Genomic DNA, 6133 nt, shown 5'->3' with positions numbered 1-6133 from the left:
ACTACTCCTTACTTTGTGACTTTTATTTTGGTGAACTCTTCCGTCTGATGTTACTCCTTTTTTATTCAATTATACTTAATTTTTTTTTTATTTAAATGTAATTTTAATCTTGAAATCTTGAAAAATCTTACTCAATCTAATGAAAGTTCAGAAAAATTGTATATATTTTTACTAAAAATAAATGTTTAAATCTGATTTAGTGTAGAAAATCGAAAAAAATAATATTTTTGTTTTGATTGGTTCATTGACCTTTCAAAATTGAAACTTAGCACTAACGACACATTCATAATCCCATCCCATTCTTTTGACTCCGCTACTTTTATTTACAAACATAATAAGTGTTAATTTGATTAGACAACTATACGCTTATATTCATCTTATTCAGTGAATAGTCTAATGCATCTAAGTCAAGTTATTTTTGACTAACTACACCCTCTGTGAAATCTGAGTAAACTATAGAAGGATAAACCTTCATCATTCCAACTGGATGTGTTAATGGAAGACACCCACAAACTGTTTTAAGAGCCAATTTCAATATGTCTGCAGTACGACTTGGAATAAAATTAATACAAACGACTGTTCAAAGTTGGACCGTGATTGAACTGTATTTACCCGAACTTAGTAATTTGAATATGACCCTTTTTAGGGCTTGACAAATCCGACTTTTCACAGACAAAAAACCCCACGCCCTCTTGACGGATTAAAAATAGTTCCACCAAGTATTCAACTTTGAAACGGCTAAACAACAGACAAGAGTGAATAAACATGAGAAATGTATTTTCATTTTTATGACCCTGCATTTCGCTATAATAGAAACAAGCTTCTATAAACGTTTCGCACTTCAAATTCTAAGGCTCTGGCCTTTCCCCATAAGGGATAGTCAAAAACTATAATAGTTGTATCCAAGTGCTAAATAAATGATCAATAATTAAATGTTATATGTCTTTTGTGATTATTTAAGACCGTATTTGCCTGCAGCTCAATTGTCTGTACATAAAATTATAATACATTCTCACGTTCAAATTTTTTTGTTTGGTCAGGGAAAGCTACATTGCACCCACACACTTTTGACTTACTGTAATCAAATTTTATATCACTCGGATTTGAGTTTTCTTGCAGATAAAGGCAAACCAAAGTATTTGTTTGAGTTTTCTTGCAGATAAAGGCAAGTTCAGGGAAAGCTACATTACACCCACACACTTTTGACTTTCTGTAATGAAATCAAGTATATAAGGGATATTGTGCGACAAATTTTATATCACTCGGATTTGAGTTTTCGTTTGTGTGAGAGATATACTTCACTAGAGTTTGTGGTTGTGGGTTTCAATTGTTTTTGGGTTAAAATGAGAACAATCTTATGCGAAGAAAACATGAACTGCCTGAGTGCAAGTTTCAATGATGTTGAGAGTGAAACAAGTCTGTCTAAGATGGCAAGTGGTAGTCTACACGAGGAGGATTCTCCTTACTTTGCTGGGTGGGAGGAGTATCGAAAGAATCCATATGATGAAAAGCTCAATCCTCATGGGGTTATCCAGATGGGCCTAGCTGAGAATACGGTATTGTAAAACTGCAAAACAGTCCCAAAACATGTTTTTGAAAAAAAAAATTCATTTAATTTAATTTTTTCATTTTTTTGAGGGTGGAAACTCAAATGTGTTCTCCTTCGAAGGATGTTAAATTTTATAGATTCGTAGTGGAATTTTTTTAATGTATAATAATTTTTGGGCTCCATTTATTATAAAGATAAAACATAGATGTTTAAATTCATATTCTATGATTCATGGCTAAGATAAGAATAAATATATTTGAATAGTATTTTAGGATTCATCATCTAGATCCACATTTGGGCTTTTGTATACAGTCGGAGAATATTTCAACATTAGCTTAGAAAGTTAAATTTGACAGAATATAAAGTGAGTTTGAACTTTTCTTGATGGTTTAAGATATTACTTATTTGTAGCTGATCAGGAAGACAAAATTATGCTAAAAAAGAAGAAAATAAACGACGTATTTGGAATAATTGTCTGAATTTCAATGCCCAAATTTGCAGCTCTCATTTGATCTGATGGAGACTATCATGGATTATTAGATTACAGTGGTTGAAAAAATACTCAGAGGTGACAATTACTTCTGAGCACAATTTGGATTCATTCAAGGACTTGGCCATCAATGGAGACTATCATGGATTATTAGATTACAGAAAGGTAACAATCATCCTATATCCTATATTGCTCTTAGTTTGAAGTTGTAGAATTTTACAATAAAATTATGAAGATATAACTTTTTATTGCAGCACATCTAAAAAGATTATAAAGAGACGAATTACAAAGAATTTACGCCAGAAGAAAAATAAATTATATAAGTTTTATTTACTAAAGAATAAAATTAAATTCTAAATATATATACATATTTTAGCACATTCTTTATTTAAATAAAAACTTAAAAATTAACTAAAACCATCGTCCGCTTTTTCACCAGCATCATTATTAAATAGAAGTTTTAATGGATTTGATTAGAATGTAAATAATGGTAGATTGAAACAGTGTTAGGAGGCCAGTAGACACGTAGAATCATCCTCATAATAAAAACATATGTAAAAATTTATTATTTTGATGAACTATATTTTGCAGACGAACATTTTGTGTGACACCAAAGATTGGAAATGAAGACGAATAATTCTTTTTATTTGAAAAACCAAACTTTACTTCAGCAAATTTTTATTTATTGAGTTCTTATTAATTATGATTACAGGGTGTGACATATATCATGGAGGCATTGAGAGGAAATAGAGTGAAATTCGATCATGAAAGAATAGTAAATACAGCTGGGGCAAGTGCAGCCAACGAGGTGTTAATGTTCTGCCTTGCTGATCCAGGAGATGTCTTTCTAGTTCCCTCTCCTTATGACCCTACGTAAGTTTCCCTCACAGAAATGATGAGTTTTATATATATAAAAGTTTTGGTAGGTATATATTTATATAAATTAGTTTTATATACATTAGTTTTCTATATATAGGGTTTTAATTCACTAGTTTATTTATTTTGGTAGGTATATTTGTTTTATTTATTTTTATTAGATTTGGAGTATTTCTTATGTATGTTTGGTTTAGTTCTCTTTTCAATTATTTGTTTTATTTTATTTTTCTTTTCTGTAGCATTCTTTCATTTAAAGATAGATCAGAAAGTGTGATGCCAAACGTTAACTCTAAAGAAATTTAGACAGTCAATCTAGAAATCAAATCATACATTTTAAATGAATTACAGAAATGTTGATGTGTTTCAACCTTATATTAGTTATAACAATTAGAATATTGCAAACATTTCTTATCTAAAGTTGCCTTTTTACTGTAGTTTTGATAGAAATCTGAGTTGGCGAGCAGAAGTAGAGATTGAGCCAATTCATTGTCACAGCTCAAACAACTTTCAAATAACCAAATCTGAAGTGGAATCAGCTTTCAAGAGAGCTGAAGATCTTAATAAGAAGGTGAAAGGAATGCTGATAACAAATCCATGCAACCCATTGGGCACAACATCAAGTGCTGAGACATTGAAGATGCTGCTGGCTTTTGCAGATAAAAAGAAAATACATCTTGTTTGTGATGAGAATTATGCAGGCTCTGTCTTCAACTATCCAGAGTTTCATAGCATTGCAGATATTGTTGCAGAGGAAAATTACAGCCCAGATCATGTGCACATTGTGTACAGTTTATCAAAGGAAATGGATCTTCCAGGCTTCAGAGCTGGGGCAATTTATTCCTATAATGACACAATTGTCACAACAGCTAGAAGAATGTCCAGTTTCACCATGATTTCAACTCAGACTCAGCATTTATTGTCCACTATGCTTTCTGATCAAGAATTCGTTAGTTATTACATGGCTGAGAATAAGAAGAGGTTACAAGAAAGGCATGGATTGATTGTTTCAAGGTTAAGGCGAGGTGGCATGAAAATCTTAGAAGGGAATGCAGGGCTTTTCTGTTGGGTAGACATGAGTCCTCTACTTCCATCAAATGACAGAGAGGGGGAGACAGAATTATGGAAGCGTATTTTGTACGAGGCAAAACTGAATATTTCTCCTGGGTCTTGTTTCAAGTGCATGGAGCCTGGCTGGTTTAGAGTCTGCTTTGCTGAAATGAATACTTCAACCATGGAAGTTGCATTGGAGAGACTTCAAAAATTTGCCGAGAAATACATTAAATCTACACATTAATCTTTGTTAATTCTATTGTCTAAATAAAGGGGATTCCAATGTTGCAATTAAATGTTCCTCCTAAGCCTATTCTTCCACAAAATACAAAGCCACCCATTATTCTAAGCTTGGGTCTCTTCAGTCTCTTCTTCTCTGACAATTTCTGAGATTCTATATATATATATAGATATATCTGTTGGAGTTAATGTTCCAACGTAGTCAATAATAATTGTGGCACATGTGGCAAGCTTGTTGAGTTGCTGACAACACAAGTTTAGTTTAGGATTGAGTAAAGAGTTTTAGTTTGAATCAAGTTCTTATTGTAGATGTGTTGAGTTAGGTGTCCATAAGTTTCAGTTAGTGTCAAGTTTATGTACATTGTCAATTTTGAAGTAGTTTGTTGTCAATCTAATTAATAGTCATTTATGAATGTTGTTGAGTCAAGCTATTGTATAAATTGACATCTATTATTCAATGAAAAAGAAAGCTAGAAGTTCCTTCTCTCTATTTAAAATCTTCTGTTCTATTTTTCCAATAATATCATCTACTATACTTTTTGATAGCATCTAACATAACTGAATAAAAACAGCATACATCATAACTGACTAAAAAATCTCTCTTTTAACTAGCGTCCTATTGATTCAAAATAGCAAATTGTCAAAAACAAAAACAAAAACAAGCCAAACCAAACCAAAAAAACTTTTGAATTGATGAAATATTACTTTATCTCTAAAGAATATGAAATCTTGCTTATAGAATAAGTTTAATGTTTGAATCCATCAAGTCACACGCAAGTCACACGCAAAACTTCAAATGAAAAAGCAACGAGGTTTCACTGCTACTTATTCAATCCCATGTCACGCAATTATCTTGTCAAATTCCATTTAGATTATTAACAATCTCGGTGAAAATGTTGATGTATGCCATAGTGCATTCCACGTTAATATTGTTTGACTTCTTTTAATGGATTTCTTAACGGAACAGGTAAGGCAATGCCTATTTGGATAGTTGACATGATTTGTTTTAGATTTTAATTAATTAATACATGGTCGGAAAGGATATTTGACATTATTTGTTTTAGATTTTAACTAATTAAAATATGGTCAGAAAGTCATTGGAGTGTTCATGAATTATATGATTTAATATTGTAAAATTTATTCTGTCATTTAAATTGGTATTTGATAAAATGGTCTTTAATTTGTAGTCTTTTGTTTTACAATTAATATAATGATATTCATGAAAAAAAATGGCAAATCTGTTTTCTACAAATGTTCTGCTTTTTAATTTGAGCTACATGTGCATTCTCTTTTATCTATGTTGACAAGATATATCAAATGTAAGATCTTATGATTTATAAATTTTCAAAGCCTAAGCCATGTATCAAGTTATAGTTTAATTAAGTAGAATAATAATGCTAATATTTAATGAAGTAGAAAGTAGAGTAGAATAAATTAAAGTACTAAGTCATATTATAAGTTTAATTAACTAGATTAGTAAAGTTAAAAGTCTAATTTTTTAATTTAGAAAGATAAAATTCATCATTCTATTTTAAATATCTAAATATTTTAAAAATATGATTTTTAAATATGATTTTTTAATTTAAAATCAATATCCAATTAATCATATAAATGTAATTCTACTATTATAACTAACTTAAATATATCTTAAAATATTAATATTTTATTTAAACTAAAAACTACTCATTAAAAATATAATAATAAGTATACTAAAATGTAGAAAATTTGGCTTTCATATTCAGAATATAATTGCTATTTTGTTTGATCTAATAATTATTATTAAATTTATAATAATAATTAAATTTAATAGAAATAATAATGATTTAATTAATTTGATTTAATAGTTGATAATAGAATTCCTTTAAAATACAATGTATAAATAGAATTGTAGAATATATAATGATTAGAAAATAAAATTATTGTATTTA

At 29.6% G+C, this 6133-nt stretch overlaps 1 pseudogene across 1 annotated transcript; it reads left to right on the top strand.

Moving 5' to 3' along the window:
- Nucleotides 1–1145: 1145 nt before the first annotated feature.
- LOC149557749 (1-aminocyclopropane-1-carboxylate synthase 7-like) lies at nt 1146–4693 on the top strand (annotated as a pseudogene). The gene is made up of 4 exons (XR_016352409.1): nt 1146–1556; nt 2051–2204; nt 2752–2912; nt 3351–4693. The product of XR_016352409.1 is annotated as a 1-aminocyclopropane-1-carboxylate synthase 7-like (transcript).
- Nucleotides 4694–6133: the final 1440 nt, after the last annotated feature.

Source organism: Cupressus sempervirens, chromosome 5 (genome assembly GCF_028749045.1).
Source record: "Cupressus sempervirens isolate cs-2001-9-10 chromosome 5, ASM2874904v1, whole genome shotgun sequence".
Taxonomy (NCBI): Eukaryota; Viridiplantae; Streptophyta; class Pinopsida; order Cupressales; family Cupressaceae; genus Cupressus; species Cupressus sempervirens.
This window is presented reverse-complemented; position numbering and strand designations above follow the sequence as displayed.